We start from the raw sequence: 22,791 nt of genomic DNA, 5'->3' as shown, positions 1-22,791 counted from the left end.
GTCCCCCCACCGCGGCGCCGCACCGTCCCAGCCCTGTCGTGCTCCCAGTGCTCCCACCACGGCAGGCTCCAGCCTCCACACCGGCCTTGTCACCTCATGCCATCATCCTCCTACCTGCGCTGGTGGCTTTCACCTCTCACTAGCGGTCTTCACCTTGCACCACTGGCCTCCTCCTCGCGTCGATGGCCTCAACCTCATGCGCCGCTGGCCATAGCCTCCACGACCACACACTGGGAACTGCTTCGCCTTGCTCCAGTGCCGCCATGGCCTTGCATCACCTGCACGCCACCAACCTCCTCGTGCGCTGCCTGCCGTGGCCTCGCACGCCGCTGGCCTCCTTTCGCACTTCCCATGTTGGCCTCCCACAGACGTCACTGCCATCCTCCTCGCACTTCGCCATATCCGCCGCCGCTTCCGCGCTCCTTGCTGGGCACCGCGTCTCCTTTCTATCACCACCGCCTGGAACCACCAGCTGAGGCGCCAGATCCGGTTGTGTGGGGATCGGATCCAATCCCACTGATACTGGATCTGGCCACCGGTGACTACCACACACGCAAGTCCTCCCTCCGGTCATGGCAACGCCCTAGGCCGCTGTTTATGACAAAATTTGGTAATCTGAGTATCGGGGATAAAGATTAGATCGAAGCGGAATCGAAGATGAAGATCGTTTCAGAAATAGAGTAAGAATCGGCTGGAGTCCAAATCGGCTACGACCAGGGTTGGTTAAGTTCAAGTCAGACTTGATAAGCCGATACAGCCGATTCCGACAATACGACTCGGTGTGCATCATCGGGTTGAGTTAATGTGCTTCACATGAATTGCCACACACGTATTGAGTCCTAAGAAGGCAATTGTGTCTATTAATTAGGATAATTTATGTAATTTCCTTAGAGATATATCTGGGCAAAAGTCTGCCGCAAAGACATGGTATCTTAGAGTTTGTTAGAGATAAGAGTCGTGTCCGAGATGGATATATCTTGTAATTCTCGGGTATAAATAGACCCGAACCCCATGTAATCGAATTAACACACGTTCAATACAATCTCGACGCATCGCCACCCCTTTTTGCTTTTGTTTTATTTCGACGAGTTCTTGCTTTCGGGTTGAGCTACATCGGTTTTGATCTTCAACAAGAGGTAAAACTTGTTATGGCGGCTTGTGTTCTCGGGATTAGTGCTTCCATCTTTATGATACTCTAATTTCGTTTATGTAATTCATCGAGTTATCATATATCTTACATAATCTCCGGCAATATCGTTATCTAACCTACAATCGGCTAACATCTGCTAGAAAAGGGCAGCCGATTAGGTTAAATACTGATGTTGGCTTAGATTATATAAGGTATCTACCACTCTATGACACTTTCAATGGCTTGATTGTCTAGATATTGTCTTTCTTTTCATACTAATAGCTGCATCAGTTAAGTTTGATCTTATGAGTCGTGATTAGAATCTCAATTTCTAGCCTGCTTCTTGGTTGTCGATTAGGGTAGTATTGGGGTTTCAGCCGATCTTACCTGATTTAACCATCTTTTCTTCATACGCTTCATTGACATGTTAAATCTGCCTTTTATGTTAAGATCTTATCGCATTTAAATATGTTAGGCTTTCGTTTGGTATATTTTACTTGCTTCAATATATTAACATACAGTGGTATCGGAGTATTAGCCGATACATGCTAGATCTATCTGATCGGCTATGCTATGAACATATATAGTCTTCTTGTTAGTATATATTTCGATCAAAGTGATCTATACTGTCTCGGTATGGCGACCGATCTATTCCAATCACTTGATTCAAGTATATATCGACATAAGGATTGCATATCGTTAATATCTACAGCCGATCGAGTAGATTTAGTTCTATCTTACTTATTAATGACTGCCGATCAATGCATTTATGACATCAGCTCAAAGATAAATGATATGTCATCGGCACCTAGCCGATCGGCTATCGTTTATAGGTTTAACTGCGGTTTCTTTGTCCTTCTTTCTTGTTGATTGCAGGATCAAATCAACTGGCACGCTCATGCACCCAAAGACAAGTTTTGGACCTGCACTGGAGTTAAGCAGATCTCCTAGGCCTCGTGTTTTACATCAACAGCCGCCGTGGCCACGAGTGGAGGTAGGGAGTCCCGCCACCACCATTTTTGCGTCCTCTTGGCTTTGCCGGCGGCCGCTTGAACGGTGGCGAGGTGGAGGAGAGGAAGGGAAGAGGTTGGCGGCGGCCGCGCGCCCACGAGGGCTGTGATGATGAGTCACGTGGTATATTCCCTGTGTATTTTGTAAGCATTAATTAATTTGATTGGCTGGAGCGTCGCTCTCTTTTTTCATGGTGGTTGGTCTCATTAGATATGTTTTTCATTGGCTCCATGCCTCTATAGAACCGCTGCTTTCAGGACTGTAGCTCGTGTAGCGCGTGCATTGATTAGCGACACATATACAGGTAAGCAAAAGAAAGTGCACAGCTCGTCTAACGCATTTTTGATGTTATATTCATATTCACGTTCTTAATAAAAATTTTACTCCTCCAACTTTTTCGTCAGATCACTTACACCTTAATACTTATTTTGTACCCTAACTATTATAAGCTATGAAGATAGTCTGCGTATTTACGCGGATATGTATAGTAGGTTCTACTTCAGTCACTATAAAGACAAAATAGAAACCGGAGAACATTTACAACAATTCAAAAGTATGATTTCTCCACTTTTTTTCCGGGGGCATTGCAATTTAATTAATCCCTGTAAACAGCTAGTTATCATCACGATCTTCTTCATCATCATCTATAAATAACAAAATAGCCTTATTTTGTTTTTTTAAATAGCATTACCAATATAGGCTGCCATTGTTTATTATAAAATAAATCTGATGATCGAAAATAATGGGTCCATTAATTGGTCTAAATGATAAGGATGGTGAGATGTCCTTTAAATAATAGGTTTTTTTCCAAAATTTATAGGGTTTCCTCTAATTTATTATAGTGCCACGTATGAGCATTTGAGCATTTGCAAGAGTAACATGTGGTGGATTTATATAAAAAAGAATCATCATCTAAAGTCGATTAGATGGCACATAAGTGTGATTTAGAACTATTTAAAATAAAAACCTTAGTTTGAAAAAATTAGACTTTGAGTGTTATCTAGTAACGTAAGTGCCTAAGAACTCAATTAGATCCCTTCTTGCAATCTCGGAATGCGAATTCTCCAACCGAATCATTTATGTCTCCTTGTATCCAATTCAGAACCCTAAGCCAGATCTTCTTGTTTGAAATCCTTAGAATTTTTGAGTTCACCTCGTGGGCCAATGTTGGGCCGCTCACATGAGAGAAAAGGAGGAAAGGGAGTGTGTTCCTGATCGGGCCAGGAAAAGGGAAGGAAGGATGAGCGGCCCAACATTAGCCCGGCCGGGCACGTAGCAGATCCTCCTCCTCGTCATCTTCCGCGAGCTTGAAGGTAATGTGTGTATTGGAAGGGAAAGATAAGACAATGTTGTGGACGCTGAACACCACTCTCCGGCGCTCTTTCATCATCTCCTTGTTGAGTCACGTGGGCGCTCGACAATGGAGCTTGGCCCAGGCAGGAGACGGTGCACGCGGAGGAGGAGGCATACACGATAATGTCCGCCACCCACCTCCTTCGCTGCCATCGCCCTGCCACCACTAGCCATCGCCCGCCGACAAAAAGACAGGGGATCTCATCGGCCTCTTACCGCCGCAGAAAGAAAGGCTAGAAAAGAAAGAGAGAAGAGAGGAGGAGGAAGAGTAGGGGATGCTGACATCACTACTGGAGAAGTGCTCATCTCTCCCGGTTTACAACCCCCTTTACTCCCGGGTAGCGAACCGGGAGGGAGAATCCGGGACTAAAGATGGCGGTCTTTAGTCCCGGTTCAAATACCCGGGAGTAAATCTCCATCTTTAGTAACCGGGACTAAAGAATTTTCTTTTATTTTTTTTAATTTGGTTGTGCTGCCTGGTGTATATATATATATATATATATATATATATATATATATATATATATATATATATATATATATATATATGTATATATGAATATATATCATGTATATATATATATGTTTAAATACATATATAAATATGCATAATATAGAAATGTATATATTACACACATGCATATATGTGTGCACTATATGTATATCTATACATATATATAATACATTATATATATGTATAGATATACATATAGTGCACACATATATGCATGTGTGTAATATATACATTTCTATATTATGCATATATATATGTATATATGTATGTATGTATGTATATACAAATATGTGTGCACTTAAGTAATTAGAGGCCATATGCATATATATATATTAACAAAATATGAGTTTGCAAGTAAGTAAATATACACATATATTACCAAACCAAGTACACAAAAGTAAATGCATGTGTGCATATATGAATATATAGATATATATTACAATTCGTTCGGACGTTGTAATCTTTGATTCTGCTACTACGACTTGGTGGCATCGGAAGAAGAAGGACCGGCTTTATGAATAGTCGATCCATCGTAATAGAATTCTCCTGGGGGATGGAGAACATGCTCATTGATGAATCCCATTATCTGTTCTTGAACAGCTCTTATGAAATCATCGTGGGTGGTGTTCTCTATCAGGTAAATCATTTGTTATTTGGAAAAAAAAGGGATTATATATATGAAACCAGTAAGCAATAATTGACGGAAGAATAAATTTACGTACTTCAATGTCCTAGCTAGTCCTGATTTGGTGTGCTAAGCAGTGCATGTACTGGCATACGTAGTAGCCGCACAAGTTAGTCTCCTTTTCCTGCTTTGCACACTGAAAGAGAAACAACGAGAGATTTAGTATGCATATCTGATTTAGAACAAAGAAGTGATTTAATACAAAATTGGAGCTAGCATGTACTAACCGGAAAATTGAACCTCCGAGTGAGTTTTTCATTCCAAATCCCGCGGACCAATGTACGGAACCGAATCCATGCTCTATTTAGAGTTGTTAGGAAGGATTAATTTATTATCCGAGATCTAGTAGTTATACAATGATTCATAATGACAGTGCAATATATGACAATACCTATCTATCACTTCGAAAATCTTTGCGAAAGTTTTCTCCGGTTTATCCATTGAATCGTAGACATGAACTTTGGATTTCTCAAGGTCGAAAAGAAGAAGGACCCAATGGAATCTGCAATTTGCATTACATGATACATAGTATGATTGTAGGAACTTTGTAGGAACAAAATTGAAGTTAATTATGATTGTAGGAACTCACGATGTGTTGTAGGGAAGTAGTATGAACCTCTTATAATGCTGCTGCACCAGGAAATGGACGATATTGTCCTCGGTTTGTTTCTCGTATTGTTGTATCATCAGCGTGTTCACTTTGCGTGGGTCCATGAATCCAGTATTGAATTTGTTGTGTTGACGGCACAACTGAATCTCCATTCTACAACGGGGAAAAGGAATGTGTGTGAGCAACGTTCAAAAGAGGAACAAAATTGAACTATAAACAGTACTTACAAAGTCCACGCGCTGAGAATAGAGACGTCGAGGGCCTTCAGGTGGTATAAGTCGAAGACTTCTTTGTAGCGGATCCAAATAACATCTTCTCCTTGGTAATAATCTGAGTTTCGCACCCTAGCTCCGAACATCTCTCTACCCATTGCTGATTTGTCCATGTACCATTGATGGAACCGGTACATCTGTGTAGGTAGCTCTCTGATCTTATCAGGCATGACTAGCGGTTCACCGAGTTTAAACGTGTACATGACCGGAGCCGTTTCGATAGGTGCGTCCTCTAGCAACTGCTCCATACTCAGTCCCGTATCTTTCAAGAAGTTGCATATCTCTAGTTGTGCCGGTTCTACGACTAACGGTTCAACCTCTTGTCGTGGCTGTTGCCCTAGCTGAGGGACTTCCTTTCCGCACTTCACTGCTGAAGGCTTGGCTTTAAGAGCCTTCCTCAATGTTCGATCATAGTTAGAAACTTCGACCGGTTTGCCCGGTTCGGCCATCTTAATAAAGTGATCCCGAACCTCCGGGGCTATAGGGATCTTCTTTTCCGGACTACGTGGCTTCAACTGCTCCCTAACTTCCGCTCTAACGACTTCATCGAGCTCCTCCGGAGTCAAGTCGTACGCCCTTTTCTTGAGAGCGGGGAGCCGTGGCTCGTCAGATCTGGCTTTCTTCTTTGGCCTTGATGGTGCGAGTTCATATGGGCGGGACCTTGACGGTGTAGACTTGGCAGCAGGTGCACGCGGAGGAGTAGTTGCCCGCGGGCCCGACGGTGCAGACTTGGCAGCTGGTGCACGCGGAGGAGGTGGTGGTGCAGGGGAAGGAGCCGGAGGAGACTGACGAGGCGGTGATGGCGGAGGAGACTGTGCTTGCGGCGGGGAAGGAGGAGCGGGCGGCCGTTCTTGCCCGGGAAACACGATGTACTTCTTATGCCAGAGTATGATGGCGTGGGCTGTGTCCCCAAGTTTCTTCTCCCTGTCTCCTCCGGGGATGTCAAGCTCGAGATCCTCGTAGGTTCGTTCCACCAGCTCTATCTCGACCTTCGCATATCCATGTGGAATGGGCCTGCAATGGTATGTACTCGAAGGGTCCGTGGGTATGGCCATGCCCGACGCGACCTTCACAAGAAATATAGTTCATTAATTACTAATCAACATATATATGTAACAAATTTCGCATTTCACATACCTTGATAGACAAGTTCCTGAAGGGAGTATGCATATCGCAGGGTGTTCGCTGCGTGATATCATCAACGGGGAAGTGGGTTGTTTCGTGAGCTGCCACTGCCTCAATGCCCTCTAGGCCAACTTGGCCCGTTGATGCGCAGCTGCTGCGGTTGCCCGAGGGGCTCACCATGACGGGCGCTTGTGTTTCCATTCCGCGCTGCTCGGCCAGGCGTTGATCCACCTGTCTTGTCACCTCCTCTTGCATCCTTGCCTTATAGGTGGACACCCTGTACTCAAGATCGACGATCTTAGCCTCTGTATCCCTCTTGCTCCTCATCCGACTCCTATACGTGTGGATGTCCTCTTTGAATCCATATTTCCAAGGAAGGATGCCTTTTCCTCGCGTTCGTCCTGGATGCTCAGGATTCTGTAGTGCGAGGGTGAGCTCGTCCTTCTCTCTGTCGGGTCGGAAAGTCCCCTGCGTAGAGGCTTCAATTGCATCTGCAAGTCGGCATGCTGCATCTCGAATCTCATCGCCGAATATGAGGGAGCCATCACCTGGATTGAGCGATCCACCGTGTGCATAGAACCAATTCCTCGATCGCTCAGGCCTATTAGCCATGGCCGGCTCGATACCCCTTGCTATCAAGTCAGCTTCCAACTTGTCCCACCTGGGAATTGCCTTTCCATATCCGCCTGACCCAAGCCGGTGATGGTATTTCTTCTTAGCTGCATTGGCTTTGTTCTTTTCTATCTGTGCTTGCCCTTGCGCTCCAGTCTTGTATGCCACAAACGCATCCCAGTGATCCCTAAGCTTGTTATGCACGTTGAAATCAGGTGTCAAGCCCTTGAGGATGTATCTCTTGTACAGATCTGATTTGTAGCTCTGGAATAGTTCTGCCATTTTCTTCAAGGTCCATTCTTTGCATCTGGGACGATCTGCCTCAGGGATCGTGAATGTCTGCAGCATGGTGGTCCACAACATGTCCTTCTCTGTGTCAGGGAGAAAGCTATCTTCATCCCCGCGTGACCTAGTTCGACGCCAGTACACTATGCTGATGGGGACGTTGTCTCTCACGACCCAACCACAATGATTCACAAACATTCGTCCTATACCCGCCGGGGCTACTGGTTCGTCGTCTCGGGCAATCTCAGTAACGATGTGCCTTCCCTCAAGCTTCTTCGCGGGACCTCATTTCCCGCGTGGCCTTTTCTATCCGGCCGACGGTTGACTATCAGTCCCCTCCTCGGTCCCCTCCTGGTTAGCCTCCTGGTTACCCTCATTGTTGCCCTCCTCGTTCAGGTATTGGTTGGGATCCTTGTTCCCCTCATCATCCACCGAGTACTGACTGCTGCCCTCTGCGATCATGTCTAACAGGATTTGTTCGTCATCGCGGTCTACCATTTGCGCGTGCAAAGAAAAAAAGACAGTGAGGTCATGGACATCAACATGTACAGCTCATACGTCTAAACCCTACAAGTATACATGTATAATTCGCTAAGTCATCGTTCTCGTTAAGTCGCTAAGTTGCTAAGTCATCGTTCGTGAAAGTCACTAAGTCGCTAAGTCGTCGTTCTCGTTAAGTCGCTAAGTCACTAAGTCGTCCATCCATCTCATTAAGTCGCTAAGTCGCTAAGTCGTCGTTCGTGAAAGTCGCTAACTCGCTAAGTCGCTAAGTCGTTGTTCTCGTTAAGTCGCTAAGTCGCTAAGTCGTCCATCCATCTCGTTGAGTCGCTAAGTCGCTAAGTCATCGTTCGTGAAAGACGCTAAGTCGCTAAGTCGCTAAGTCGTCGTTCTCGCTAAGTCGCTAAGTCGTTGTTCTCGTTAAGTCGCTAAGTCGCTAAGTCGCTAAGTCGTTGTTCTCGTTAAGTCGTCGTTCTCGCTAAGTCGCTAAGTCACTAAGTCGTCCATCTCGTTAAGTCGCTAAGTCGCTAAGTCGTCGTTCGTCAAAGTCGCTAAGTCGCTAAGTCGTCCATCCATCTCGTTAAGTCGCTAAGTCGCTAAGTCATCCATCCATCTCGTTAAGTCGTTGTTCTCGTTAAAACGTTCTCGTTCGCTAAAACGTTCTCGTTCTCGTTCGCTAAAATGTTCTCGTTCAAACGTTCGACCGTTAATGTTTTCGCTCAAGCTGTGTCGGCGGTGGCAGTGGGCGGCGTCGGTGTCGGCGGCGGCGTGATCGGGCGGCAGCGGTGTTGTCAGCGTCGACGGCACGCGGCGGCGGCTATGCAGGCCGGCGTCGACGGCGGAAGTGGCGGCGGTGGCGGCGGCGGTGGAGTCGGCGCGAGGTGGTGGCGGTGGAGTCGGCGGTGCGAGGCGGCGGCGGAGGTGGCGGCGACGGCAATGGCCAAGGACGACGGTGCCGACGACGGCGATGGCTGCGAGGTCCGGCCGAGCTTGGCATGTGCAAGATCGAGAGAGAGAGAGAGAATGCGAGATCGGAGGCGCAAGATTTGCGCCCCTCACCTTGAGGGAGGCGACGCTGGCAGTGGCGTTGGCGACGGCGGCTGAGCGCGGCGAGCACGACGTCGACGACGGTGGTGGCGACGGCGGCGTCTCGGGCGGTGATGGCGTGCGAGGAAGAAGATCGTGGAGAAGTGGCTAAGTGTGGTGCGGGGAAGCCGATGCAGTGGCTATTTATAGCGGGCCATCTTTAGTCCTGGTTCGTGGCTCCACCGGGACTAAAGATATCCCACGAACCGGGACTAAAGATATTTTCCCGCTAATCCAAAATTTATTTTGGTCCCGGCTACTGTTAATAACCGGGACTAAAGATGTCTACACAAAATCAAGTTATGGCCTATTTAAATTGTTTACAAGTCCAAATAAATACCAATAAATCCAATGTAATTACCATATGGCCGATTTAAATGGTTTCAAAGTCCAAATAAATACCAAAAATTGTATGTAATTAACATATGGCCGAATTAAATGTTTTCAAAATTTTAATAAATTGAAATAAACATATGTAATTAACATAAGACCTATTTAAATGGTCTCAAGGTATAAATAAATAGAAATAATCATTTATAATTAACATAAGGCCAATTTAATTCTATTCAAATTGTAAATAAATAGAAATTATCATTTATAGTTAAGATATGGCCTACTTAATTGTTTTCAAAGTGTAAATAAATACCAAAATCATTTATAAATAACATATTGCCAAATTAGTTGTATTCAAAGTGTAAATAAATAGAAGTAATCATTTATAAATATCATATGACCTATTTAAATGGTTCAAAAATAGTAATACATTACAAATTAAGCAGTTGAGAATAATATATTGATCCAAATTATTCGACCTTCAATACAATACAAATAATTTACATCTTCCATCAAACAACCTAGGTCACTGTCTTCCTCACGTACTTTCTCCTCACTATTGTTCCTTCGCTATAATCGTTGTGTGAGTACGGCATGTCCTCCTTTGATAGTATGATGCTCAGGTCAACCGTCACTGCAAACGGAGGTTGCCCCTCAAACAGATCGTAATTTTCGTCAGTCTTATCCTCGACTCCAACGATTTTCCTCTTGCCTGGGAGAACAACATGGCGTCTTGGCTCATCGGGCCCTATCCCCTTCTTTGGTTTGCTATCCATGTCCTTCACGTAAAAAACTTGCGTTACATCATTGGCTAGAACGAATGGTTCATCTGAGTATCCAACCTTGTTTAGGTCAACCGTTGTCATCCCGCTGTCATCAATCATTACGCCTCCACCCGTCAGTCTAACCCATTGGCACCGAAACAGAGGGACCTTCAGGGGTCCATACTCTAGTTCCCAAATGTTGTCGATGACACCTTAATACGTGCTAGTTGGACCATCGTGTCCTATGGCATCGATACGAACTCCACTCTTCTGGTTCGTACTCTTTTTGTCTTGGGCTCTCGTGTAAAAAGTGTATCCATTGATTTCATAACCTTGGAATGTAGTTACCGAGCCGGAGGGTCCCCTAGCCAAGAAGGCTAGTTGTCGGTCAATCGTCTCGTTACCCAGGAGGTGTTCTCGCAGCCAAGCGGGGAAAGTATCAATATGATGGCGTGTAATCCAGGCATCGGACTTGCCACTGTTTTCTGAGTGAACAATCGCAAGGTGCTCATCGATGTAAGGAGCAACCAACGAAGATTGTTGCAAAACCGTGAAATGTGCTTTACGGAATAAATCGTTGTCTATAGTCATAATTGCTCTCCTACCAAGTGTGCCCTTTCCCCGTAGTCTCCCCTCATGGATTGATTCGGGTACCCCGATTGGCTCGACGTCTTCAATAAAATCTACGCAGAACTCAATGACCTCCTCTGTTCCATACCCATTCGCGATGCTTGCTTCCTGATGAGAACGGTTACGAATGTACTTCTTTAGAACGCCCATGTACCTCTCAAAAGGAAACATGTTGTGTAGGTACACAGGACCGAGAATACCGATCTCTTTTACAAGGTGGCATAGAAGATGCGTCATTATATTGAAGAATGACGGTGGAAAGATCAACTCAAAGCTGACAAGGCATTGCACCACGTCAAGCTGAAGGGAGGCTAAACTTTCTGGATCGATGACTTTCTGTGAAATTGCGTTCATGAAAGCACAAAGCTTCGTTATTGTTGCCCGCACGTTATCAGGAAGGATACCACGAATTATAACAGGAAGCAGCTGTGTCATAAGCACGTGACAGTCATGAGACTTTAGGTTTGTGAACTTCTTATCCTTCGTGCTTATTATTCTCTTTACATTCGAGGAGTATCCGGACGGTACCTTGATGCTCTCTAGGCATTGAAACATACTCTCCTTCTCTTCCTTGCTTAGGGTGTAGCTCGCCGGACTTAAGTAATGGCTTCCTTTCTCGTTCGGTTCCGGATGAAGGCCCTCGCGTTGTTCCATATGCTTGAGATCATTGCGTGCTTCGAGTGTATCTTTGGACTTCCCATATACACCTAAGAAGCCCACTAGGTTTACACAAAGGTTCTTAGTGAGGTGCATCACGTCGATTGTGTGGCGAACGTCCAAGACCTCCCAATAGGGTAGCTCCCAAAAAATAGAGTTTTTCTTCCACATCGTCGTGTGACCATCTTCGCTCTCTATAGGTTGGCTGCCAGGCCCCTTTCCAAATACTACTTTCAGATCCTTCACCATTTCGAACACTGCTTTCCCGTTGCGATGTTTAGGCTTAGTACGATGGTCTGCCTTCTGTTCGAAGTGCTTGCCTTTTTTCCGTACAGGGTGGTTTGCAGCAAGGAATCGACGATGGCCCATATACACAACCTTCCTGCAATGCTTCAGATAAGTACTTTTAGTTTCATCCAAACAGTGAGTGCAAGCGTTGTACCCCTTGTTTGATTGTCCGGATAGCTTACTAAGTGCAGGCCAATCGTTAATTGTAACGAATAGCAACGCTCGTAGGTTAAATTGCTCCTGCTTGTCCTCATCCCACACGGGGACGCCCTCTTTCCTCCACAGCACTTTCAGATCTTCAACCAATGGTCTTAGGTACACATCAATGTCGTTACCAGGTTGCTTCGGGCCTTGAATAATAATTGGCATCATGATGTACTTCCGCTTCATGCATAGCCAAGGGGGAAGATTGTAGATGCACATGGTGACTGGCCAGGTGCTATGGCCACTGCTCATCTCTCCAAACGGAATCATTCCATCCGTGCTTAAACCGAACCTCACGTTTCGTGCATCCTTGCCGAAGTCTTTAAATGTTCTGTCGATATTTCGCCACTGCGACCCGTCAGCGGGGTGTCTCAGCATCCCATCCTGTTTACGTTCTTCTGCGTGCCACCGCATCATTCTAGCATGTGATTTGTTCCTGAAAAACCGCTTCAGCCTTGGTATTATAGGGAAATACCACATCACCTTAGCAGGAATTCTCTTCTTCAAAGGCTGTCCGTCAACATCACCTGGATCATCTCGTCTTATCTTGTATCGTAGTGCTTTGCAAACAGGGCATGCTTCCAGGTTTTCGTACTCACCACGATACAGGATACAGTCGTTCGGACACGCGTGAATCTTCTGTACTTCCAGACCTAGAGGGCAGACTGTCATCTTAGCTTCGTACGTACTTTCGGGCAATTCGTTCCCCTCTGGAAGAATGTTCTTTACGAGTTTCAATAACTCGCCGAATGCCTTGTCACTCACACCATTTTTAGCCTTCCATTGCAAGAATTCTAGGATGGTACTCAACTTTTTGTAGCCCTTCTCGCAACCTGGGTACAACGCTGTTCTGTGGTCCGCTAACATGCGCTCCAGTTTCTGCACCTCCTTTTCACTTTCGCAGTCCTCCTGTAAGTCCCGCAATATTTGACCAAGTTCCTCAGCACCGTCATTCCCTTCAACATCCAGCTCCGCCTCGCCCATTGTGTTTTCTTCAAATCCGCCATACTGAGCCCAGTCCGGAATGTTCTCATCTTCTACTTCATCTTCTTCCATTGCAACCCCAACCTCTCTGTGCGAGGTCCAACAATTGTAGCTATGCATGAACCCCCACTGAAACAGGTGGGCATGAATAGTTCGTGTGGTGGAATACTCCTTCTGGTTTTTGCACTTGTCGCATGGACAGCGGACAGCTTATAAAACCGTTACGCTTGTTATCATTGGCCACACCCAAAAAATAATGCACGCCGTCAATAAACTCTTTCGACCGCCGATCCGCGTACATCCATTGCCGATCCATCTATATGAAATACATATAAATCGTAATTATACAAAATCCATGATTTACAAGGCAATTACATAATAATACAATAATTGAATATAATTATTCATACAATTAATCATTATTATTAAATTCATTGTACATATTTTTCATGTTTTAATTACATTATAAACAAATATTTAATATGTTTTTCTTATTTTAATATTAAATTAGCTTAGTTTTATAATTTCATACAAAATTATATGTAATTATTCAAACAAGTATTTATAATCTTCTTTATTCCCTACACACACTTTCTCTCTCATCATCTTCCATCACATTTTCTAGAGGGAAAAATATGTAAAAAAAATAGCTCCAAATGTAGATGCTAAGAAAAACAAAGAGTAGGATGAAGTTACTAACCTTTTGAAGACCTCAAATTTGTATATTACCACCAAAAAAATTTGCTTAAAATTTTTACAGCACCTCCCTCCCTCAAAGCTTAATTTTGAAGCAATGGCTCGGGTTGGAGGAGGAAGAAGGGGTATATAAAGCTGTGCAACTTTAGTCCCAGTTGGTAACACCAACCGGGACTAAAGATCTCAAATCACTTTAGTCCCGGTTTGTATTACCAACCGGGACTAAAGATATGATCTTTAGTCCCGGTTGGTAACACAAACCGGGACTAAAGATCCCAAGCCCCCCGACAGAGGTCTGACATGCCCTGTCAGGAGGCGAACAGGGACTAAAGGTGTTACTAACCGGGACTAAAGATCCCTTCGTCCCGTTGAAGTAATAAACCGGGACTAATAAGCCACTTTAGTCCCGGTTCGTTTTGGAACCGGGACTATTGTGGAAATCGGCCGACCCTCCAAAGACCTTTTCTCTAGTAGTGCATGTGAGGCCCACATGCCGACTCAGCTGGTTTGACTAGGCAACGAGCCTTGCCAACGAAAATCAATTAACCTCAAAATCACGGAGGAAGTGAATTTATACATGTTTTAATAGTTGGGGGAGGGGGATCAAGATATCTGGTATTGCGGTTGAGGGTTATGATTCAAATTAAATCTATATTTGAGGGAGTCGAAGTGGACTTATTCCTTTGCTTGGAAATGATGCTAATAAGCCTATAGTAAAATATTTGATAGATCGAAACCGATCATAGCAATCCAGACGTAGGTGGGCAGTGGGCTATAGTCCTTGTGGGGCTTGGTGCTTTGTCCGAGCGACTTACAGGAGCGGGCTGAATCTGGGCCACTCCAAGCGAACTAAACTGCTGTATCTCTTGAAGGGTGTTCTGTTTCACTCCATACGAACCAGACCGAGAAAGCAGCTTGAAGTGCTTGTTTCACAAATCGTTTTGTTTGATGCATATGCAGGTTAGATAATTGATCATGTTGGTTTTTTTCCATATATATTGCGGTTCATATCTTGCATCCCTGAACAACTCGGTAGATCGAAGGAAATGTTCTTAATGTCCGTTGCTTTGATTTGTTGCAAATACAAAAAAAAAAAAAAAACAAGTGTACAAGTAGAGGTGTAGGATGATACACATTTGTATGTTCATGTAGTGTTGGTCCAAATATACTCTCTTGAATAAAGGACATGTGCCCTTTTAATAATGGAATATATATCCTCTGCACTCAAGCTAGAGAGCAAGTGTCACATTGTTACAAACTTATAATGTTTTGGGATAATCTGTCTTATATTTATAAAGGAAACAATAACAAGCTAATACAAAAGAAACAAATTCAAATGATGTTATTAAAAATTCAAACGAGTATACACTACAGTAATGAAAAAAATATAGTACACACCATAATCTTATTAATAAATAACATGCAAAACTAAATAAGCATTAATCATGCAAAGAAAACATACCACCACACCGGTTTGCGGCAAATACACAAACCATGCATTCTAGTAAAGCTTTCTAATTATCTTATTATTGTGCACTCATCTTTTGGGATAAGCTTGCCCAAGCAACAACAATTAACACATATACTTTGTCGCAAACCTTGTCAAAAAGACGGAAATATGCAATCCTCCATGTCTTCTTGAAGAGTATGATGCAAAAGACCGCCCATAGACCAACAATGAATCCTGACACGAGCCCAAGATAAAAGAATATATATTGGTTCTGGCACATCTGCTGTTTCTTTGTGACCTACATAGCCTTGTTGCTTTGGTGCAATACCTCCTAAGCAGTCACTTTGAAGAGGGGGCCCACAGAGACCACTGTTGTTATTATACATATCAGGATGTTCCATGTACAAGGTGTCAAGTTGTGATCCTGATGGTATTCTTTCCTGAGATTATTGTGCGACAAATCCAAGTCGCCCAAATATGATAAATTCGACAGGCTAAGCGGAATTTCCCCAGAAAGCTTGTTCCTTGAGAGGTCAAGCCATTCTAGTGACTGTGAGGACCCAATCTTATCTGGAATTTTCCCACTCAAGTAATTCCTCGATAAATTCAGATTTTTTAGCTGTGTGAGCGAAGATATTTCTCCTGGAATTGCACCAACTAAGTAATTTGAGGAAAAATCAATGCTCGCAATGTCCTAAATTGTTGAGCCATAATAAAGTTCTTGCCTCTTTGTGACCACAGACAGACTACTATAATATTCTTAAGGTATGTAGATCTGAACAACAATGGATGATCCTTTCTTCATAGCCTCTAAATTTGACAAACCCCAAGGAATATTGCCCGATAAATTATTGCTTGCAAGGTCCAAATGACAGATTCTTATGATTTGTGAAATTGGCTGGAATAAACCCAGAGAAAGCATTGTAGCTTAGTCGCAAAAACAATAATTTCTCCTTGTCTCCAATCCACATCGGTAATTTACCGGAGAAATTGTTCCTTGATAGATCTATGACTAGTAGCTGTGTGCAGCGTTCTAGAAAAGCTGGGAAGGTGCCAGAGAAACGGTTATTACTTAAAAGAAGAACTTCTACATTTTTCAACCCAAAACATGGAAAATCTCCCCTAAAAATATTATTTGCTAAGTCCAAGGTGTTTAAGTATTCAATTCTGCAAAGAGACCTCGGAATACGGCCTGATAGTTTGTTGGAGGAAAGAATCAGCACTTCCATGTGATTTTGAGGTACTATTAGTTCAGATGGCAGAGGTCCCTGTAGAGAATTATTGGACACATCCAATAGTGTAATGTTTCTTGGCAACGGAGGTATTTGACCACTTATTTGATTTGAACCTAGCTGAAGATATTCCATTGGCATGTTTTCCATATTTGTTGGCAAGGCACCACTTATTCCGTTGTTAGAGAAATCCAAATATTTGACCTTTGAAAATGTTGTCCAAAATCGGTCCGGAAGCTTATCGGTTATACCAAAAATTGAAATATCGAAGTATGTGATATCCACTTGACCCTGGAGCCAAGAAGGAAATTGAGGACCGATCTGGCAGGATGCAAAACATGCATGCTGTAATCTAAATGGGGCTATCCATCCAGGATCTACAGCAATTCTCAAGGAATTATAGGACAAGTCCATGTATTTTAGTCTCTTTAGGCTAGCAAAATGTTCCTTTGTGATGACACCAGATAGGTTATTGTGACTCAAGTCCATGTAAGTCAAACTAGTGAGCATGCCAATCTCAGTGGACACATGCCCTGTGAGATTATTATTTCTGAAGTCGAGAATGTCCAAGTCAGCAAACTGTTGCAACATCCCAACAGGTAGGGTTCCACTAATATCGTTCATCGCCATCTTCAGTTGCCGCAATTTCTTGGAACCATGTGATGGCATCTCAAGCAACTCTGTCATGTTCGCGGACAAGTAGCACGACTCAATATTTAGTATTTCCAAGCTATATAGTCTTCTTAGCGAACCTGGTGCCACGATATCCGTGTAGTAGTTATGTGTGATGTTGAGGACTCTGAGGGACGTCATTTCTCCTAGCACGCTTGGAAGCTCGACGTTCAGATAGTTGAATGAGATGTCTAGGAACTGGAGGCTTGTCGAGTTCCAGAACCAGAGGCATACGAGTGGTTAATGTAGTTGGAGGACAGATCGAGCTCCTCAAGCTTTGTGAGGTTCAAGTGTGTGAGTGAATGGTCATCAGCACTTTGAATTTGGCAATCACATAAATAGAGGACTCTTATGGAAGGGATCATATTAATTGCATGGGCCCAATCAGATGCCATGCTGAGATCTACAGATGTCAGATCAAGGTATTCTAATGATCCTAGATGAGACAGCCATGACAAATCTGTTAGGTGCGTGCCTACCAAATAAGAGAGATCAAGATGCTCTAATCTTGAGAGGTTACCGAGCTGAGGAGGAACAACACCGGTGAATGGTATATTGGAGAGGCTCAGATATCTCAAGCTCTTCATAGAACCCAAGAACTCTGGGATACGACCACTTGGCCCTTGCAGTAAGTTAGTACCCAGATCAAGGTGTTCTATACGGTCAAGATTGAGTAGCTGAGGACTTATCTCACCAACCAAACCTTGGGTCTCTTGGCGCTCGTCCACATATGCGCCATTGAGTTGAAACTTGACGACATGGCCAGTGAGGTTGCTGCAGCTGATGCCTCTCCACCGGCAGCAGTCGTGGTCGCTGCCGTCTCGCCTCCATGACGTGAGAAGCTAGGCCTAAGGGGTCGCTCCTGATACCTCGCTTGAAGGCCAGCAGGGCATCCTGCTCCCTTGGCATGCAACCCACCACCATGTCAGTGGCACTGAAGCCGAGTTCTACCGGCGCTGCCCCATGGGTTGCGAGAGGAAAGGTGGTGGTGGCTGCTAGGAGGCTGACACTAGTACAGAACATTCCATTTCTGACGGCTTCTAACATGCTTTGGATTAGCGGACCGTCACAAGGAGGTTATCTCAATCGGACCGAAAAAGCGCCCGATTGAGATAACTACGGCCCGTCACTGATAGGTGTCATCCGTGACGGGCCTGACTTTTATGCCCACCTAACATGTCTGTGAAACCATATTTCAATCGGTAACAAGTAGACCCGTCACAGATGACTCATCCATGATAGGCTCTATACTAAAATGATCGATTGAGATGACTTAGTGTTTTTCTATTTTTCATATGAAATGTTTATATTTGTTAGTTGACCTGCAGCAAAATAATTAACTACAGTATAATAATTCATTTTATTAGTCAAAATAATTTTTCGGCTAGTAAATGATTTCAAATGAAAAAATTATCAACAACAAAGTTGTATAACTAATCAATATTTACAATTTTTATTTTAGTTATTTTTCTATATAAATTTTTTTTGAACAGTTTGAATTTGAATTTGAAAATATGACAATTTCAAAACAATATTTTTAAATACTAAATGATTTCAACTAAAAAAGTCATCAACAACAAAGTTGTATAACTCATCAAGATCAATAGCTTTTATTTTGGTCATTTTTCTATATAACTTTTTTTTGAACAATTTGAATTTGAATTTGAAAATATGACAACTTCAAACAACATTTTCAAATACTAAATGATTTCATCTAAAAAAATCATCAACAACAAAGTTGTATAAGTTATCAAGATCTATAACTTTTATTTTTATCATTTCTTCATTCGACAAAGTGTTAGTAACATTGTTCATAAAATTTACATATCTGTGTTATAGTTTATAAACCAGATGAGAGATATGTGAATTTTGTAAACAATATTACTATCACTTTATCGGATGAAGAAATGACCAAAATAAAATTTATAGATCTTGATAAGTTATACAACTTTGTTTTTGATGACTTTTTTAGTTGAAATCATTTATTATTTGAAAATATTGTTTGAAGTTATCATATTTTCAAATTTAAATTCAAACTGTTCAAAAAATGTTATATAGAAAAATGACCAAAATAAAAGTTGTAAATCTTGATAAGTTATACAACTTTGTTGTTGATAACTTTTCCATTTGAAATCATTTAGTATTTGAAAATGTTATTTGAAGTTGTCATATTTTCAAATTCAAATTCAAACTGTTCAAAAAATGTTATATATAGAAAAATGACCAAAATAAAAGTTATAGATCTTGATGAGTTATACAACTTTGTTGTTGACATTTTTCCGTTTGAAATCATTTACTACCTGAAAAATTATTTGAATTTCTTATATTTTAAAATTCAATATTTATATAGTTCAATCAAACCCGGATGGAGAGATGACCAAAATAAAATTGGTAGATCTCAATGAGTTCTATAACTTTGCTTTTGACAACTGTTTCATATGAGTTCATTTAGTATCATAAAATTCATTTCGAAATTTATTTTTTTCTAGAAGTCTGATTTACCTCCTCATCATGTTAAAACTTGCTAAATATATATTTGATCCAATTAACTTGGTTTTGCTGGTGAAATATGTGAATGGATGTGAAATAGGTGATCAAAATGGATGTTATGTGAACGTGGTTGTGTTAAATATATTGATGGTTGTATATATGAATGAATGTACAACTTCTCTTTCGGAAGTCGATCTCCAAAGAACTCTAAGGTTAAGTGTGCTTGGCCTGGGGCAATTTCGGGATGGGTGACTGACTAGAAAGAATTTCTCGGTTTCACTATCCCGACCGGGAAGAATTTCCCGGGTGCACACGAGTGAACGAGTGAGGACAAAGTGTGCAGTCCGGGTGCACACGAGTGAGCCCGCCCTGGGAGCATGGCTAGCCAAAAAACAAATTTTTTTTTGTGGATTATACTCATCCGTGGCGTGCTATAATTTAGGCCCGATTAAGATAAGAGTCGCCCGTGATGGGCTATAATTTAGGCCCGTTAGAGATGAGAGTCATTCGTGACAGGCTATAGTGTTGGCCCAATTGAGATGTGTGTCATCTGTGACGGCTGGATACCCGATTGAGATATTTTACCACATCAGTGACCTTTGCTCCGTGACGGGTGCTCTACCCGATAGAGATGAGGCTTATCGTCCGTTACAGATGACCGGGCCTGTGCTAGTGTTTGTGTGCCCACCCAACATAACTCATTTTAAATACTAGTTCTAACGATTAGTGGTCCAAGTCTCTAAGGGTCACACCGCCTATGAGGAGTAATAACAAAATGAGTAAACTTTACTTTGGACCACCTTTTACTACCGATGTTTCACTTTGGACCATCCTTTAACCGATGTTTTCACTTTGGACCGGGTAATCTTACCTTTGTTGCACTTTTGAGTTTGGACCACCCCTCTTCTGTAGCACCCGTATTTTATTTTTATTTAAAATCTTGTCATTTAAAAATTTGGAGTTAATTTGGTTCTTATTTGATTTTGTGCCAATGAGATCTCAAATCCTCTCTTATATTTGTCTTCAAATTTCTGTGAAACCCTAGGGCAAATTCAAATTCAAAAACCTCTCAAATATCTCCTCAAAAATTCAATTCTACAAATCCTTGAGAAATTGTGAAATATTACTGTTCATTTTGGGCCTCATTCCCTTCTTTTTCCTCGGCCCAACTCCCCTCCACCCCTTCCTCTCCTCTCCTCCCCGAACAGGCCGGCCCAACTCGGCCCAGTACTGTTCTTCTCCTACCTTGAGCTAGCCACGTGCACGCACACAAGGTGTTCGATGGAATGTTTCACCCGGACACCGAGTCGTGCCGAGCCGTGTGTTGCACCGAGCCGTTCTCCCGTGCGCCGCATGTCGCGCCAAGGCTGCGCCGTGCCAAACGCCTGTCACGCCGCGTCCAATCCCGCGAGAACCGCCCTCGTTCCCCTCCGGGAAACACGACGATGTCTCATCGCCGTCCATCCGTCGCCGTCCTGTCGCCCGTCGCGTCGACGCCAACGGATAACGGCCGCCACCTCGCCCTCCATCACCCCTAGCCCTAGGCCGAGTCATCCTCGGATTACCCTTATCCGTTCGCCATTGCTTCGTAAGGAAGGAGCTTATCCGATAAGCCCCGTCTCTCTCTCGCATCGATTCGCCACCGCCGCATGCGTCATCCTTAGTCCCATCGCCGTCCATCCGTTGCCGCAGGCATCACCTCGCGTCGCCTCGCCGTCCCATCCCGGACCTCCGCGGACGCGCATCACTTCGCCGTCTCCTCGCCGTCGCTTCACCATCTTGTCGCCCGTCTCCTTCCGAGAAGCCGCCGAGCTTGCGCCTCCCTCTCTCTCGCGTTCCATCGCCACGACCGTGTGACGTCGCTCGCGTCACATCGATCTGTGAACCCTACCGCCCAATTTCCGGCCGTAGCCGCCGTCAGCCGCGCGTCACCCACGTCTCGCCGCCAATGCCGCTCTCCGCGCGCGTCGCGTCGCGCCATCGCGTCGCCTCGCATCATCTCGCTCGTCCCATCGCTGTGACCCCGCTGACGCCGCGCCACCGCAGCGCCATCGTGTCGCCGTCCTCTCCGTCCGAGAATCCGGCCGAGCAAGCTAGCCAGCTACCCCGGCTTCCCCGCGTCTTAGCCGCCAGCTCGACGCCGCGTCGTCCGCCTATAAAAGGAGCTCGAGCTCTCCCGTTTTCCTCCACACCAATCACCATCTCTCTCCTCTTTCTTTCTCTCGTGCTCCTCTCTGTGCCGCCGTCTCAAGCCGCCGTACCGCGCCTCCTAGCGCTGCCGTCGCCGCCGGAGCACCGCCCGAGGTCGCCGCCGCCTCCCCGGCCGCCGGGCGCCGAGCCGGGCCTCGCCGCCGCGACGCGCCCTCAGGCCGAGCCGAGCCAAGCACGAGGAAGAGGAAGGAGGAAGACGAAGCCGAGCCGCGCCTTCTCTCCTAGTGCCGCCGGTCGCCTCGCCGCGCCCCATCGCCGCGACGCGTCGTCGTCCCGGGCCGAGCCTGGCAAGTAGCGAGAGGAGGAAGAAGAAGAAGGACCGAGCCGAGCCACTGACAGCCCGGCCCCGCACTCCTTTACTCCCTCCAGTAGCTGACAAGCCGGCCCCACGCCTTTCCCCCTCCAGTCAACCACCGACAGGTGGGCCCCAACTCTGCCGTCAACCATAGCGGAATATTCCAACAGAATATTCCCTTGCCGTTCAATAATAGATATTCCAGAAAAATCTCTCTACCTTTGAAAATTCATAGAAAATAAACCATAACTCCGATTGACCCCGTTCAAGTTCCTAAATTTTTCTAAAATTGAGATCTACACAGTGGCACTATTGTTTCTCTAGTTTGAGCTTGTTTTGTTGCCTTTTGGTTATTAGCTTTGTTTTCACGTTAAGAGCCCGAGTACGAGGAAGCTTCAGACGTCTCTTTCGAAGGAGAAGACCCGCATCCTGTGCAAGGCAAGCCTCTTTGATCACATTGCCCCTATATTTACAATGATATGTGTGTTTGAAAAATGCATTGCTTAGTTCACATGATTAACATGTTTAGGCCTCGGATTGTTTATACAACCGACGGACCAACCTAGTAGTCGCACTTATATTACATAGGTTGATGTTTCCATATCTTTGATAGCTCCACAAATATTTGCGCCGGAATCGTTATACGATTACCGAGGTAGTTTCGCTTAGCCATGCTTACGTTGTTGCCGTGTGGGAAACTTGGGT

General features: G+C 44.2%; 2 pseudogenes; both read right to left on the bottom strand.

The window, feature by feature from the left end:
* Positions 1–4,851: 4,851 nt before the first annotated feature.
* LOC127755783 (uncharacterized) lies at positions 4,852–13,356 on the bottom strand (annotated as a pseudogene).
* A 1,906-nt stretch (positions 13,357–15,262) lies between these two features.
* On the bottom strand, positions 15,263–16,415 carry LOC127754866 (receptor-like protein EIX2; annotated as a pseudogene).
* Positions 16,416–22,791: the final 6,376 nt, after the last annotated feature.

The sequence above is a fragment of the Oryza glaberrima genome, chromosome 11, assembly GCF_000147395.1.
Source record: "Oryza glaberrima chromosome 11, OglaRS2, whole genome shotgun sequence".
Taxonomy (NCBI): Eukaryota; Viridiplantae; Streptophyta; class Magnoliopsida; order Poales; family Poaceae; genus Oryza; species Oryza glaberrima.
This window is presented reverse-complemented; position numbering and strand designations above follow the sequence as displayed.